Source organism: Amphiura filiformis, chromosome 9 (assembly GCF_039555335.1).
Source record: "Amphiura filiformis chromosome 9, Afil_fr2py, whole genome shotgun sequence".
Taxonomy (NCBI): Eukaryota; Metazoa; Echinodermata; class Ophiuroidea; order Amphilepidida; family Amphiuridae; genus Amphiura; species Amphiura filiformis.
Window position 1 is genome coordinate 4,678,282 of NC_092636.1, and position 18,876 is coordinate 4,697,157.

Consider the following 18,876-nt stretch of genomic DNA (forward strand, 5'->3'; position numbering starts at 1 on the left):
TTTCTTGCTGTGTTCGAATTCTGGGATGTATATATAGCCCATAAAGAAAGGCACATCTGTGACTATAATAGCACAGTGAGTTTCTCGCTTGGGAGTTGGTTTCACACCTAGCTAATGCTATGACGCAGGGGCCCCTAGAGCGGACCAGGCACAACGTTCGACAGGCGCAGGCACACAGTCAGTCATGCAGCCAACTATATAGGCAAGTAGAGGCATACACATGTGTGAGATGAACTCGGTGACAATACTGGAATGCAAATACTACATGGTGTTGCTGCACGAATGATGAGAGCTATACGAGTCAGTCCATGTGTGTGTGTTTTTTTCGTGATCCGAGATGTTTTGAAGTCAATTTTATCGTGAAACAAAAGTTATGTAGCAACAACAATAAGAACGACCCAGGAAGAACGACGGTCAAGAACTGCCAACATCACGTCAACAATGATTGTTGGAACTGGCCTTATTTTCCTTGATCGTTTATCTTCAAATTTGTTTCTCTTTTCTTCCACATATAGGGCAGAATGCTTATAGGCTTTTTAGCCTGGTTTTGAGTATTTTGTTTGAGTATGTCCCATCAGGACACAAGTGTAGACTACTCAACCCGAACCTTAATCATACACTGTACACATAAAGAATGTAAACTTACACTTATTTCTTACACTTCTTAAACATAGCTAAGTGTTTCAATTAAGGGTAGAAAATCGATTTTCTTTATCTAAATCAGTATACATTGAAAAATAACACTTTGATGTTTTGCAAAAGTTCATTCTACAAATCATATACTTTGAAAACTTGCTTGATTTATTGTTGTTAATGAGTAATGTACGTGTTACAAAAGTGTTGTTGTTTCAGCCCTCTTTACAACATACCTCAAGAACCACACCATGACCTACAAAAGTATATCGGTGATATTTGAATTCTTCTACACACTCGCTACGAAATGATCAATGCAATTTTTGCCAAAGCTCACTATATATACCATTCGCAAGATGCTGTGAACTACCAAATCGCAACAGTTTAAAATAGTTGCTAACCTTAATTAAGCACATAAATACTCCTAAACCTTAACGATAAATATCAAAGTATTTCATTTATTAAACATAATATAACCTGCTTTAAGAGCTAATCACCCTGTTTATAAATTAAATTTGAAACACTATAATGCCTTTCGTTGTTCAGATATTTCCATTCATTAGCCAAAATGCAGTACACAGTCCCTTCTTTCTTTTCCCCATAGTTACAATCCAATTGTCAAAGTTGATTTGTTTGTCGGTTTCATTTGCTCGTGAAACACACCGCTATAATTCCTTAGGTAATTTGGCACAGAACAAGACACCTATATATGGTGTGAACCCGAGTTCCATGCCTTGCTCAAATTTCCACATAACCATGAATCGTGATATTGGAACTGTTATTACCTGCAATACACGTAAAACGAACTGATCGGACTGATTGACGAATCGCGAACATCACCTGTGCTTTTGATTTGCATCAATTGAAATTCAACTTAATATGCTTCAATCGCTAGTTTTGAGAGCTTGGCCATTGACCAATCAAATGGGTTCTAACTTCTTTCACTAAAAAGAACGGTCCAACCTAGTTGCCAAAATAATCGCATGTTGCGAACGATTCAACTATATAAAAGGTAGTTTTTAACTTTGCAACCCTTTTTGTGCGGGTCCCCGGTCACCGGTAAGAGCACGGTGTGTGAGTTACTTGCTGTTGGTTCTTTATACATTTCTAGTTTAATTAGAGGTATAGAACTAATCTTCCTTTGTCTCATCACCCACCCGCCTTTATTTCTGTGTTGTTATATTGGTCTTTCTTCTTACTAAGCTTTCGAAAAAAAGTACCATGAAAAGTATTATCATTATTTGAATGTAATTATTGGCACGAAAGGAACAGTTAATCAAATAAACAACAAGGAAGCGAACAAATGAGACCAACGTTTGCACTTTATATTAGCCATCTCCATTATAATTTAAATATTTACGAATGTTTAAATATTTACAGCGAAACACCGGAAACGTTTTCCAGAAATGTATTGTCGTATGCCAATCCAAGCATGGTGAATTCAAACTTGTTACTAATGTGTGTTTACCTGTAGCTGGTTACCCGTGCACAATGTATCGAACCACACTTGAACTCCCTCTTTATTGAGATGCATATAGTACATTGAAGTATAATAATTGAATTGAGCGGTTCGTGATGTTGTTTATCGGTTATAGAGTCGTTATATTTAGGGTCAGGGGAAAAGGTTGATTTAGTTAGACTGAGTCAGTGTCATATATGCAAGTTGCGAATGGCAATTGTAACATTAATATTCCAAGCATATTATAACCATTAAGACCAACGACACCTGCATCTCAGTGTGCTCACGGGCTTGCGTGCATTTTACACACCCTGTAAACTCTCTATCGTCCAGATGCCACGATAAATTAACATTGACTGTTCACACCTTGGGTTATTCGTGCTCTTGGCTTAGACTGATCAAAAAGCTATTAAATAGGACTGAAGTCATAATGATGACCATCATATGTTGATGATTTGGGTCTGGTTTGTCAATGAAAATAATATATATGTGTGAAATTGTAATTTGAATTTTATTTATCATGCCTATAAATGTATGTTAGATATATGACCCTAAAAGATGTATTCTACCTTTAACTTCTATTGGAGATTGTTTTTCATTTAAGTTGTTGATTTTTATGATTATTTAAAGCTACAGTTAGAGATATAGTTTTGTCGACTTTGCCATTTTTATCTAACCATTTTTGTTACTCCTCAACAGAATAATCTTCAAATTAATCTTATTTTTCTGTTTTTGTTTTTTAAAGTCACCCTGGATCTATAATAACACCTGAATAGAATACATAAATCACACAGCTAAATGGGCTAACATCGGAGTGCATATTTCACTCGCTCGCTCTCTCGCGCTGCTATATAACTCCGTATGTGTATGCATCCCCAAACTCCCGCGTGCGGTCTGATGACTGGAAAAGGTGTCAGCCTTAAAACTCGCCCGTGTCATCCTCTGAATGAGTAATTCATGCAACGACTATCTATGCGAGTGTGGGTAAACACAGAGTGAGAAATTGTGCGCAGTTACTATATACCTTTGAACTTTTTTGTTGGTGTAACTCGACTTGTAGAAGAACATGTAGTATTGTAATAATTTATGACGAGCATGAAATTTGTATGAAGGTTTGTATAATTTAAGTAGTCTATCATCTAATGTGATATTATTGCTGGGACGTGCTACGTATTTGCTGTTATTCAATCAAGGTTTTAAGTCTATAAATAGTTGAAGTCGGTGTTTAGGGATAAGTCAGTGTAATCAATGAGTAAGTTAATATGGAAAGATTTCTTAAGTGAAAAGTCATACGTTGTTTCCAGATCACTTGATTAAAAAAGGGAATACGCTTTCAAGGTTCTGTAAATCAACACTTGGTTCAATACTTAGATATTAATTATTACTATTTCATGGTTTTGGTTCAAAGCGGTCATTTCTTGGTTTTGAGACTAGGGTTTAAACTGCACTCTTTGGACTTGCTCGAATCTTTGTCCTTCATCTGGCGAGAATGTTCTCCCTTAGGAACCTACTTTTTAGTAATACTTAACAAGCTTATTTATACGCGTCTTAGATCTTTTTCATATTGATTTCAAAATAAACCATCAATGTTGATCCTTTTTGAGCATTTGAACTCAACACCATAACCCTTTTTATACTGATTGGCTCGTTAAATATCTACACGAACATAACCTTTTGGAAATCTGAAATTGAGCAGAAGTATATACACAAATCATGCATTTGAATTTGTATGGTCATTAGTCCCTTTCATTGACTTCTCCTAAAACATACACACACACCCCATTACACCCTTGTCCACACGCATCACACCCCACAGCCAGTCTCCTCCCCACACACCACCCTCCCTCCTCCATGTCACAAAGAAATTTACGCCACTGCTGCCCCCCCCCACACACACCCCCCCACACACTTATGAAGTCCTGCACAAAGGGGCCCGTGCGTTCACATTGCTCCCGGGCCCGTAATGGCTCTCGGCAGCACTGTGGTCATTAGTCCCTTTCATTGACTTCTCCTAAAACATACACACACCCCATTACACCCCATGTCCATACGCACCCCACCCCACATCCAGCCCCCTCCTCACACACCCCTCTAAACACCCCACACACACATGATATGTTTTAAATGAACATTATGAATAATTTCATTAAGGGGGTACTACACCCCTCAATAAATTTGTGACTATTTTTGCATTTTTCTCAAAAACTAATAACACCCTGGTAACAAAAGTTATGTATATTATAGGGGCAAGGAATCCTATTACTACACTGGAATTTCAGTGACCCAAGACAAGCGGTTCGATACTTGTGATAGAAAATGAGGTACCGCTAGGATGTACCTCATTTCCTATCATATTTACTGAACCGCTTGTCTTGATTCACTGAAATTTCAGTGTAGTAATTGGATTCCTTGCCCCAATAATATACATAACTTTTGTTACCAGTGTGTTATTAATTTTTGAGAAAAATGCAAAAATAGTCATAAATATACCACAGGGGTGTAGTACCCCCTTAATTCAACAACAATAATGTCAATGTGCGCTTTCCAGACCCAGAGTCGCCTGTAAAATATGTACAATAGGCTATACACATACAATGGTTGTTATACATTGCACTCTTTTTAAATGATGCAGAAAACATGATAATGTTAATGTACGCTCATACATTTTAATACCACGGGCTCCTAAAAAAAATACAAAATACAAAAAAAAATACAAAAAATACTTTAAAAAACACTTGGGTTGGATAGTAAGTGGTAGTAACCAGTTACCGGCACACATAGTCATATATCGAGGGCTTAGAGCCAGAAGCAGCTATGTCCATTTGTTTTCTCAATTACATGTTACTCATTTCGGCAACAAATGTACGGTTAATTATGCCCTCCATAATAAATACAAGTGACTTTGAAGTATATGCATGGTCACTTGAGTTAGTTAGACGCAAGTGACCATGCATATACCCCAAAGTCACTTACATTTTCTTATGGAGGGCAGAATTAACCGTCCATTTGTTACCGAAATGAGTAACATGTAATTGAGAAAACAAATGGACATAGCTGCTTCTGGCTCTAAGGCCTCGATATAAACATGATAAACACCCTCATGCACCCCACTCGCAAACGTTATATGTACCACAGACCTCCCACCACCATACCCCTACACACCCCATCCCACATTAGTTCTGGTCGGGCGTCTCCTCTGACATGCCTGAAAAAAATGCTAATCTAACAATACATTGGTCTAATATATAATATATTTTAATGATGTAGCAATGATGATACTAATGTATGCTTACAAGCCCCGAATGTCCACCCAAAAATACTTACTTTTACATTTTACACGATACATTCAATTATTCAGTCAATTCTGGGAACTCAGCAATACTGCAATAAGCCAAAAATGTAAGCTGTCTATTTCTTTAATGTTATAATATGTCAAATATTTAAGAGTTAATTAATTGATTAATGAGATGAATAAATAATGAAAGAATTAGAGAGCGAATAAACCAAGGAATGATCTAACCATTTGGAAAATAGGAATATATATACGCATAAATGAAATAAAATCAAATGAATGAGTGACACATGAAAATGACTGAAGGAATTTTATGCATCCCCTATTTATTAATCATAAAAATGTGTATTGAACATTTTAATTTCCTAAATAGCGTACATCGTTGCTAAGCACGCTCATCATAACAATGATAACCGGTCTTATTAGCTTAAAAGGCCTATTTGTGCCACAAGTCTTTCTATTCTTATTATAGTATGCATGGTTAACCCGATGGTTAAAGGATTCAATCTCTAATGTGTCAGGTAGTTTAATACGATATATTATTAATGGAATTGAAAGCATCCACGCAAAGCTAGAGATACAAATTCTTTTTGTCTCACTATAATTCCATTACCTTTAATTTGTTTCTTTCATAAAATTAATAGGGGAGTAACTGATAACGCACTTTAAATTAATAAATTATAGTGACCCACTTTTGTATAAATTATTATATTAAAAAATAAAAAATATGTAAACAGGATGTATATTTTCATTAGTTTTTATTTTACAGTAATTATGTCAATTCGCATTGTTAATATTGAGCTAATTTAACCAACACAAAAAACGATTAGTTTTGTATGAAATAATCCTTTATTTACAATGACAAGATAATAATATTTCTTGATCCGATTATAAAACACTGTTTTATAGTAGATCAATGATATACAAGATCCGTTATGCTTAATGTACACACAGGGAAGAAATTTAACACCAAGCTCCGCCGCGATATAATATCGAGTCATAATTTTCCTGTATGTAAATATTTGGTATGGGGGATATTAGCAGCGGGAAAAGAATAGGAGGGTCGACTCTCACTGACAGATGAGCCCATTAACTCTCATTGCATGTGGGTCCATGGTAATTGGAAAAAAATAAGAGTTGATAGAGAGATATGAGCTGGCTAGATCGCTAGCTAAACTGTCTTTCTGCACTCATTAGACGCAGCGATGCGAAGAGTTTTCACCAGGGAGCACCGGGCTATCTTTGCTCGGCTCGAATCGGCTGCTTGCATGATAGTGGCGAGTTTGCCTCGCGGAAAAACCGTGAAAGAAAAACTCGAAACGATTGAGGGTATGTGCAAAAAGGCGCAAATGATCGTGCTCATATCACGCTCGAATATGTAGTCAGGCATGAGGAAGCGGAAAATAATATATAGATCCTCCAAAAGACACTTGAAATTAGTTTATCTAGACAATTTATAGGCGACTGGAATGAGACAATATTATCCAACGTTATGCAGTGCTTGACACACTTGTGACATTTAATTCAAGAGCATGATCATAGCAATGTTTTTGGTGCAGTGTTGAATTAAAAATGTATGAGACATTTCTGGTTATAACACGCCGCAATGTGTAAGAATTGATCGCGGAAGGTGTACGGGAAAAGAAGGTTTAAGTGTTCGTATTTTGATAGTGGACTGGCAATTTCATCAGCTATGAACATCACTGGAGAAAAAAAATAGCCATTGGGTGGCTGGAGAAATTCAGAGACACTATATAAAACTGACTCAAGTAATGTCCAAGAAAAGTGTCCAAGAAAAGTGTATAAAGCTGATGTCTGAATGATGTACTGACTGTAGAACTCAAATCGACTCATTTATCCTTAAGATTATTTTGTGCGTACGCATGGCGATAAGCTTATGCCCATACCTAAATATAATTATCTGGAAAGGGGTGTTAGTTGTGTCTTTGAATGACAGTTGAAAAGTATTACTATTTTTCATCCATGTGAATGGAAAGTCTACTTTGTGAGCAAGTTGTGTAGCAAGGTAGACTTTCCTTTCGCCGGACGTCCCCTTTTTTAGGATCAATGAATGGTAGTGGTCGTGATGATAAGGACGATGCGATGGCGATTAATTGGGATGGTGATGGTGGTGTTGGTGCTACTGTTGTTGTTATTGTTTGTGTTGGTCGTGTAAATTAAAGTAAATATTTACTCTTTATGACGGCTATATTATATTTACAAATAGGGGTCGTGCAATATTATTATATAACGGTGAAGACGCTTTTGCGGAACATCCGGAAACTGGAAAATCTACATTATTATCAAGCTTCGCATCAAGGTAATTTTACCAGTTTCCTGATATCCACACAAAATAATTGTTTTATTAATATTATAATAATCGATATTATTAGTATCCATTATTTGCAATATTATTACTGTTATCATTTATGTTATCGTTATAAATCAACATTTCTGATATCATTATCAATTTATTCTCACCGTCCCACATTTTCTCTGGTCATACCGAGACTTAATCTGACTTCATACAGCTCATGTTACCTCATTTATGATGTCGGATATAAGTGCTCATAAGTGCGTGAAATTAGTCTGATTTTGTTGCGGTAATATTGATATTAGATATAAAGAGATGTAAAGAGACGGGTCATTATATAGGATCTAACACAGACGTCAAAGATTAGCTATCTACTGAAGACAGCACAACGGTGATCGGATCCGTTGAGTGCGTTGATGCTGACATTTTGGAACTTTTAAGGTAAAGTGTCGAGTGTACATAAGACCGGTGCATATGAAATGTGTTTATATGAATTTGGCTTAACTGCTGGATCTAGGGCGCACTGTGCAAGGGTTCGGGTCAGATAGGTTCGGATTGGAGCCCTGGATTGGAGTTACGTTACTTGTTAAGGTTTCGGATAGCTAGGATTAGAACTGCATATATGTAGTTCAGGCTTGGAATTCCAAGTTAGGTCGAACTAAATGATTAGGATTGAGCTATGCTGGAACACATGTATAAAATGCTCCAAAAAGGTACTAAAGTGTCCTCCAGATAGAACCGTCGCACTGGAACCCTTACAGGTGAATTAATAAAGAGGTTCCTGAAAATTCAAAACCCCTTTAACTAAAAATTACAAGTTATGTAAGCTTTCTAGAGAACTACAACAGGTTCCTCTAAATACTAAAGATCCCTTTATTTTCTTTAGAAAAAAGAACCCGAAGGTTCTTCTGAGAGGACAAGAGAAGAATCCTTCTGGAACCTCTTTTTACTTATTTAGACCACATTTCATACATATGCATGTTTTGCTCGTGTCCACAATCAAGATTAGTGTCAAATAAAAAGTAATCATGTTATGAGATTGAACAGAAAAGAACGATTAGGTCCTATGGCTATTTCCCAGAGGCAAGATAGCGCCATGGTGTTATTTTAAGAAGCCATCCCATGCTAATATTCCGAAAAGCTTGACCCAAATGTAGGAAATATACCAGGAAATATAACCGATATCAAGCGTGCAGACAACAGGTCTAACATGTCCTCATAAGGGGCATTCAGAGACCTGTCAATCCAAAACTACACTATTTCCCACTCATTTATTTTTCATTATGCTTTTACGGTTAGTAAGTGGGTTTTTTCGGTGTTTGATTCCTGAGAGGCGTTGAGAATGAACTCAAAGCGTATTATGAAACCACTAGACTCCGAACTATGATCTGGAAAATGTGTTGATTTACTCTTTGATATATTTAGTGAAATAGATCAATGCGACTATTGCCGTAATAACTACAATAACAATAACAATAACAATAACAACAACAACATACATTTTGTAAATGGAATTTTGGAAAAATATTTACGTACAAGTACTGCTGCTGATATCACATTGATGAAGTTTATGCTACTTCTGATATAACATAGGCCTACAATAATTGATGAAGTAAATTAGCTACTGCCGATATAATCATTGATCAAGCCCGTATACTACTGATATTTCTGCTGATATTAGCATTGATGTATAGTATATATTGCTGATATCAGAATTGATAATAAATTGATGAAGTATGCTGCTGATAGTAGATTTTAGGCAGAACATATGCTGATAATCACCATTGATGAAGTATAATTTCTTGCTAGCATACCAATGATAGAATATAATTGCTAAAAATAGTATCACCATTGAAGTAAATTAACCATTTAAGAACTGCATGTATACTGCTGATATCAGTATTGATGAAGTAATATTCTGCTGATATTAGGATTGTTGAAGTATAGGTAGATATTGGTGATATCAGAATTGCTGAAGTATATACTGCTGATCACACCATTGATAAAGTATCTGATATATCACCATTGATAAAGTAATACTGCAACAATGTTTCCATCACATGGGAAGAGGAAGCACAGATGTTGAAAATCGGGCGGGGATCCTTGTTCACCATGATCTTTAAAAGGCTATAAACGCATCATTTTAGTAGTAAGCGAACATAAAATCATAGAATACATTTATTCAAAGATCAAACAATGATATAATTTGATGGATAACCTTGTGATGTTAATATTGTTTGGTACAAACATTGTAATGCTCTCAGTCTCATCGCCACGACATCAATCTTCCTCCCCTTATCTTACTATCTATATAACATCACATCACAATTCTATCGGTATGATCGGTTAACGCTTTACCTACCTATCCTTACCTACCCACCTACCGATACATCACGTATCATATAGAAAATGACGGCACTTACAGAGATATTTTATACGACTTGCTGTGTCTATCAAAATTTGCAGTTCTTGCTAAACTTTGTGGCTTTGGCAAAAGAATGTCTTGCTCGCACATCCTGTTCAGTGACGGCGCCAGGATTTTTTTCGGGGGGGGGCATTGAGAGGGCAAAGTGAATTTCAGGGGGGGCAAATCAACAAATTTTGCGCAAAATTGCCGCAAAAAGTGGAATTGTTTGTAATTTTGGGTTTTTACTGGGGGGTGGGAAGGGGGGCAAGAGTTCTGACTGGGGGTATAATGTAGCCATGTATATAGTTAAAAATGTCGTTCTCGCACATCCTGTTGCCTTGTGGTCCCTATAATTATAGTAAAAATCGGTGTTGCTTATGAAATCCACAGTTCTTGCCAACCTGTGCCAACCCTGTAATTAGAGTAAAAATTGGTATTCCTGATAACATTCGTAAATGTGTGGCCTTTCCAGACAATGTTGCCCTCGTACACCACGTTGTCAATAGCCTTTGGTGAAATTATGTGGTCCCTATATAGTTATAGTAAAATCCCTATAGTTATAGTAAAAAATTATGAAATTTGTGATCGTGCCAAAATTAATGGTCTTGGTAAAAAATTAAACACCAAAATTAATGGTCTTGGTAAAAAATTACTTAGTTGTTTGATATAAAAGTTCACTATTACTATTATGTTATTAATGTAATATGAAAATAATAAAATAAAATATGATGCTATTGACATGATAAATATTACAAAATATAGTAAAGTGTTTCAGTTACATTATTATACAACAATATATAAAGCATTTGCACAATAAACCCTTTTCATCTTGAAACTCATCATAAAAACAAACATCTCAAGTTAGTGGGAGTATAAGTAATTAATCTCTACACTTTTACACACAAAATACCAGAAGAGTAAACAGAAATATGACTTTGATATCAACATTTATAGAATAGAAAAGATTAAATGACATACACGGGTAAAGAATACGGTGACTCTTCATCATTCAAAGAGAGTCAGTGCATATATAGGAGTAAAAGAACCCCGCTATTCTTGGGCAGGTGATGTACGGTGTAGCCCCCTTGAGCGTCGTTCGCTTTCTGGGCCAATCACAATGATGTAAAGCACGATAGCTTCCCACTTGAACAGAAAACTTGGGGTTTGTTTTTCATCATCATCGGTTACACAGAAATATGATGAGATGCATGATATCAAATAGTTTGAAAATAAGAATGCATCGTAAGATCTGTATAAAATGTCGGATGTTATGCGAGACACATAAATGCTATCATATTTTAACATATTTTCAACAAAAGCAGGAGAATAGTCACAGATTTTCTTTGAGGACGTCAGATAATAATACTAAGTAATTTTTGTACTAAATTGAATATTTCTGCAAGAATATTTTATTTTCTGTAATTTTACTCATGGTGTGTTCAACTCACGTATGCTTTTATTTCAATCGGGTGTAAATTCTGTCACAGATTTGCTTATTTATTTATTTATTTTATTTATTTATTTATTTATTTATTTATTTATTTATTTATTTATTTATTTATTTATTTATTTATTTATTTATTTATTTATTTATTTATTTATTTATTTATTTATTTATTTATTTATTTATTTATTTATTTATTTATTTATTTATTTGTTTATTGATTGATTGATTTGTTACTATTTTACGGATTGAGACAGCAAATGATTAACCGTATTTTGGAAACTGATTGCGAGTATTATCCTTTCCATAGGCCTACTGATACGTGGCTTCATGTGACCCAAGGATTAATGTCCCCTCCAAGGGACGGAGCACCATCATGGTTCATTTACCATTATATCAATTTTACGTCTTTATCATCAGCATTCGACATATGGGATCTGCCGAGTCAGTTAGTTACCAATTATTTTACCATACATGTTGCGGAGATACTTCATTGACTCATACTCAGCTTACAAGTGATGTTTTTTTGTACCGTATTTAATTAGTAAAAACGAGTTCATACTTTAATCGCTAGCGATGTGCCAGTGTTTTGTAACCATATGAATCGTATTTTTCAGCACAAGAGATAACCGTCGCGTCGATAGTGTTTAGTTGTGGACATAGATCCTGTATGGATGTGTTAATGAAATCATTGAAATGATATCATGAAGCTAAAAGACAGTAAACGTGACTCGGTTCAGGGGCAAGTTTGATATGTGGTGATAAAAAATGCGAAACGCATTGTCTCTGTAGTGAAACGTGTCATACCGCCCTCGCTTCCTTTTGACACAAGAACTTTCTGCTTACAGAAGTTTCACGCCATAAGCGCTTGTTTTTATCATATACTTCATCCGCTATTTACTGCTGATAGCACATTACTTCATCTACTATCTACTGCTGATAATCCACTGCTTCATCTGTATCTACTGCTGATACTCTACTGCTTCATCTGCTATCTACTGCTGATATCACACTACTTCATCCGCTATTTACTGCTGATAGCACATTACTTCATACTATCCACTGCTGATACTCCTAACTTCATCTGCTATCTACTGCTGATAGCACACTACTTCACCCGCTATTTACTGCTGATATCACATTACTTCATCTACTATCTACTGCTGATACCCCACTTCTTCATCAGCTACCTACTGCCGATAGCACACTAATTCATCCGCTATCTACTGCTGATAGCACATTACTTCATACTACCTACTGCTGATGCTCCACCTCTTCATTTGCTATCTACTGTTGATAGCACACTACTTCAGCTGCTATCTACTGCTGATAGCTATCTACTGCTGATAGCACACTACTCCATCTGCTATCTACTGCTGATAGCACATTACTTCATCTACTGCTGATAGTACTCCAGTTCCTCATCTGTTATCTACTGCTGATACTCCCCTGCTTCATCTGCTATCTACTGCTGATAGCACACTACTTCACCCGCTATTTACTGTTGATAGCACATTACTTCATCTGCTATCTACTGCTGATAGCACACCACTTCATCTGCTATCTACTGCTGATAGCACACTACTCCATCTGCTATCTACTGCTGATAGCACATTACTTCATCTGCTACATATACTGCTGATACTCCAGTTCCTCATCTGTTATCTACTGCTGATAGCACACTACTTCATCTGCTATCTACTGCTGATAGCACACTACTTCATCTGCTATCTACTGCTGATAGCACACTACTTCATCCGCTATTTACTGCTGATAGCACATTACTTCATCTACTATCCACTACTGATACTCCACTGCTTCATCTGCTATCTACTGTTGATAGCACACTATACTTCACCCGCTATTTACTGCTGATATCACATTACTTCATCTACTATCTACTGTTGATACCCCACTTCTTCATCAGCTACCTACTGCCGATAGCACACTAATTCATCCGCTATCTACTGCTGATAGCATATTACTTCATACTACCTACTGCTGATGCTCCACCTCTTCATCTGCTGTCTACTGCTGATACTCCGCTGTTTCATCTGCTATCTACTACTGATGCTCCACCTCTTCATCTGCTATCTACTGCTGATAGCACACTACTTCACCCGCTATTTACTGCTGATAGCACATTACTTCATCTACTATCTACTGCTGATGCTACACCTCTTCATCTGCTATCTACTGCTGATAGCACACTACTCCATCTATCCGTAATACGGTAGTTACCTTTTCGATTACATTGTTGAAAAGGTTTTTTGGCCTTATACACTTTGCCTTTTGGGGTAAATGACAGCTCGAAATCATATTTTCCAAGTATGACAGTACTGTACTATACAAACAGCAAAATACCACCAGTTGAGTAAGTTTATTTATTGATGCCTCTTTGTAGTTTTCAGTTAATAGTTTAGACAATTTAATGTATAAACTAAGCTTTGAATATAGGCAACCTTTCCCACTTAGGCCAACATTGCGTTATTTTTATTTACTGGTTTACATCGATAGAACTTGGTTTATTACAGATCGACCAAACCCATAATATTGACCATCTACTGCAATGATAACCTATCCCAGTGTCACCTGCTATCTATTGTTCATTTGTCATAACCCATATCTGATTTGCTAAACTAGTTCTGACACACAGAAGCTTAATCAAACGCATCATACCTTCAAAACTGAAATGTGGGTAATTCTATTACCTTATCTCCATAATTCCCCTTTTTATTTGACAGGGTCCAGTTGTTGCAAATAGGCACACGTGACGACGTTGTAACATTGCCTCAGTTCTATTAAACAGTCCAAAAACAATTCGTGACCAAAAGTATAGTATTAATAAAGATATCAATCTTTCTAATATATGCTGGAATTGCTTTGCTTTGTGGAATCAAGACCTAATTTCCTTATTGTGTGTGATAAACCTGCGAAATCAAAGCAAAACAAATCAAATTATATAGTTTCATATCAACATAGGCATAATAACAAAGGGCAAGATTTTGGACGCTTTACTCATAAAGGTACAACAGGATTGCGTGCAAATGAACATATCTATATAGCGACTTATCAATATTATAAAAAATGCATGAATAATTATAAAACCAGACATGAACAGTTTCCGGTGGGCCTGATTTGTTAACGAGACCATCTACTATAAAACACACACAATTGAATTGATAGACAAATCATGTTTTTACTTGTTGAATTGGCTCAAAGTTACCTATCAGTAAAGTTAAGGAGAATTGGTATAAAAGAAACAGGTTGATGTACTTTACGAGCTTTTGTGTAAAATTCGCTATCTGATCTAGTTTTGCTTGGATTTTGGAACATTAAAAGCCGGTCAAACTCCAATGGTCAAACAATAATACTTAATTAAATGGATGCCTATAAGGAAAAACTACATGCTTTGTGGAAATGAGACCTAATTTCCTTACTGTGTGTGATAAACATTTTTATGTCTATAAAATGTTTGGAGAACTTTGCAAGTTATTCGCTGTTATATCATCACCTCTACTGCGAATACCGCAAACAACCATAGACCAACGACCAAGAACCAAGAACACGGATGTTGTAAAACTGAAAATGGTGTAAAACAGAATGTGCCTCTACCTATATTCGACCTGCATCAAAACCCTTGGCATTACCCATCGCTGTCTTCAAATGCAAGAACATTGGATTCACTCAGAGATTCTCTCGTCTTGAAATGATCAGGATTTAGGTTTTTTTAGAGATTATTTTCCTTCTAATAGAGTCCGGAAAATGGGCCATTCCAGTTTAAATCCATACACCCCCTATTGAAGACATGACCTTAATCTTCCCACACAGGGGGTGTAGATATCAAACGGAGTCACCCATGTAGGTAAACCCATTTGAAATTCCCACTCCCTGTGTAGAACGTCATTATCTTCCATAACGAGTGTATGGATTTCACATATACATTAGGTTGTACATATAGGCCCTACTAGCTCCTAACTTCTTAGCTGATAAGAAATTTGATTTTGGGAGTACAAAACAGTACATCGTGCAGTTTGCTACAAGTTTTGTAACGTAAACAGTTTATGTAGGTCTCTAGTGATATGTTGTATTTTCTAATAGCCTCAATATAAACTCCATCATCAGTAACCCACATTACTAAATGCGCTGCTGTCAAAGAGTATGATTTGACATAGATTAAGAAGAGTTTAATAGATGTCAGCAAAATTAGAAAATGTCCTTGGGCTGACCTATATCCAACGTTTGTATTTCGTCATTTTAAGCTTAAAGTTAAAACCAGATTTTTTACCGAAGCATAAGGCATTTACAAACAATCTTCATGATATACTGTTATGTCTTTATGAAGATAGAACAGGCCGGAATTGCCTGGTAATCTACGGGGATCAAAGATGGCAAGAAACGGGTGCATTGCTGCTGAAATAGGTCACTCTGGTTCTGAGTCGAGTGAAATGATGCACCTGTCGATAGGATCTTGTTGTCCTTATTATGAAAATTATATTTGTAATTTTAGGGAAAAAATAATGTTATTAATATATGATGGACATCGTGAATGGGTCATCTTGGTGTTGATTGTGAGGTCATGGGACATGTCTATAGGATATTTTGAGGTTCATATTTAAGGTGAGGCCAGTTAAGGGTGATAGTGGTTGTGGTCGGCTTTTTATACAAACTAGGTGAGTTTTTGAAAGCATGTTAGCGTTTAATATTCACCGTTAGTTGAATAAACAAGCTAAAACATGTCTGACAACAAGGATTTCCATAACGAGATGATGTTCTCATCGTGAAATGTACAGAGAGTGGGAGGGGAGAGAGAGAGGGTGAGAGGGAGTGGGAGAGTGAGAGTAAGAGGAGTGAATGAGAGATGATGAATGTGGTGACTGTGAGTCGAGAATGAGGGGAGTGAGTGAGAAACAGGATGTACGTGATGAGTCAATTCAAAGTGGTTGATTAATTTCTTGGAGATAGGTAAGTAAACTGTGGTATCACTATCAGTAGTAGATAGCAGATAAGGAATTGACATATCACTGAGTAGACATTATGGATAACCAATGAAGTAGTGAGTAAAGTATCATTTAAGCAATTGGTGTTTCACTTGGCGGCAGATAAAAAAAACCGCTTTCAGCAATAGATAGTAGATAAAGGAATGGACATGGACTATCAAATAGATCAATGTCAAGAATCATATAAGCAGCTGAAGTAGTAGTGGTATGTCAACAGTAGACAGCAGACGAGACAGTGGAGTATCAGAAGTAGATAGCTGATGAAGTCGTGGAGTATCAGCAGTAGATAACAGATGAAGCAGTGGAGTATCAGCAGTAGATAACAGATGAAGTAGTGGAGTATCAGAAGTAGATAGCTGATGAAGTGGAGTATCAGCAGTAGATAGCAGATGAAGTAGTGGAGTATCAGAAGTAGATAGCTGATGAAGTCGTGGAGTATCAGCAGTAGATAACAGATGAAGCAGTGGAGTATCAGCAGTAGATAGCTGATGAAGTCGTGGAGTATCAGCAGTAGATAACAGATGAAGCAGTGGAGTATCAGCAGTAGATAGCTGATGAAGTCGTAGAGTGTCAGCAGTAGATAACAGATGAAGCAGTGGAGTATCAGCAGTAGATAGCTGATGAAGTCGTGGAGTATCAGCAGTAGATAACAGATGAAATAGTGTGCTATCAGCAGTAGATAACAGATGAAGTAGTGGAGTATTAGTAGTAGATTGCAGATAGTAGTGGAGTATCAGCAGTAGATAGCAGATGAAGTAGTGGAGTATTAGTAGTAGATAGCAGATGACGTAGTGGAGTATTAGTAGTAGATTGCAGATGAGTATCAGTAGATAGCAGATGAAGTTGGGGAGTATCAGTAGTAGATAACAGATGAAGTAGTGGAGTATCAGCAGCAGATAGCAGATGAAGTAGTGTAGTATCAGCAGTAGATAGCAGATGAAGTTGGGGAGTATTAGTAGTAGATAGCAGATGAAGTAGTGGAGTATCAGTAGTAGATAACAGATGAAGTAGTGGAGTATCAGCAGTAGATAGCAGATGAAGTAGTGTAGTATCAGCAGTAGATAGCAGATGAAGTAGTGGAGTATCAGCAGTAGATAACAGATGAAGCAGTGGAGTATTAGTAGAAGATAGCAGATGAAGTAGTGGAGTATTAGTAGTAGATAGCAGATGAAGTAGTGGAGTATCAGCAGTAGATAACAGATGAAGCAGTGGAGTATCAGCAGTAGATAACAGATGAAGCAGTGGAGTATTAGTAGTAGATAGCAGATGAAGTAGTGGAGTATTAGTAGTAGATAGCAGATGAAGTAGTGGAGTATCAACAGTAGATAGCAGATGAAGTTGGGGAGTATCAGTAGTAGATAACAGATGAAGTAGTGGAGTATCAGCAGCAGATAGCAGATGAAGTAGTGTAGTATCAGCAGTAGATAGCAGATGAAGTTGGGGAGTATCAGTAGTAGATAACAGATGAAGAAGTGGAGTACCAGCAGTAGATAGCAGATGAAGTAGTGGAGTATCAGCAGTAGATAACAGATAAAGTAGTGGAGTATCAGCAGTAGATAGCAGATCAGATGTAGTAGTGTAGTATCAGCAGCAGATAGCAGACGAAGTAGTGGAGTATCAGCAGTAGATAGCAGATGAAGTAGTTGAGTATCAGCAGTAGACAATAAATGAAGTAGTGTAGTATCAGCAGTAGATAGCAGATGAAGTAGTGGAGTATCAGCATTAGATAGCAGATGAAGTAGTGAGGTATCAGCATTAGATAGCATATGAAGTAGTGTAGTATCAGCAGTAGGTAGCAGATGAAGTAGTGGAGTATCAGCAGTACACTCTTATTTCGCCAATTAAAAAAGTCTTAAACAATCTTAATCAATCTTAAACTCGTGTTAGTTACGTGGTCCTCTCGTCAAAATATTGGTTAAGGGCCCTTAATGTTCTTGTTGTTTAAGGCTCAAATCAATAGTTGGTTAAAACTTTTAACCAATAAATGCATATAGCACTTTAACCAGCTTCAAGTTTAAGTGCTTAACCAACTAGGTTGTTTAAGGTCTTTTAATCAATATTTGCTTAATAACTCTAAACAGATAATTATTTATATGTTCTATTTTATCTAAGGATTGTTTAAGAAATACAACTGCTTAATCAATGGTTGTATTGGATTTAATTATGATTGGGACTTTCTTTCTTTCTTTTTTTAAAATTTTATACTGAAACATAATTCATGATAGATTTGAAGTCATCAGATCTTGGTCAACTGTGAGATTCGTTCAAAAATACAATTTCATGCATAAAGTTTTTTTTTTTTCAGTTCAACCCGCTATGTATCCGGG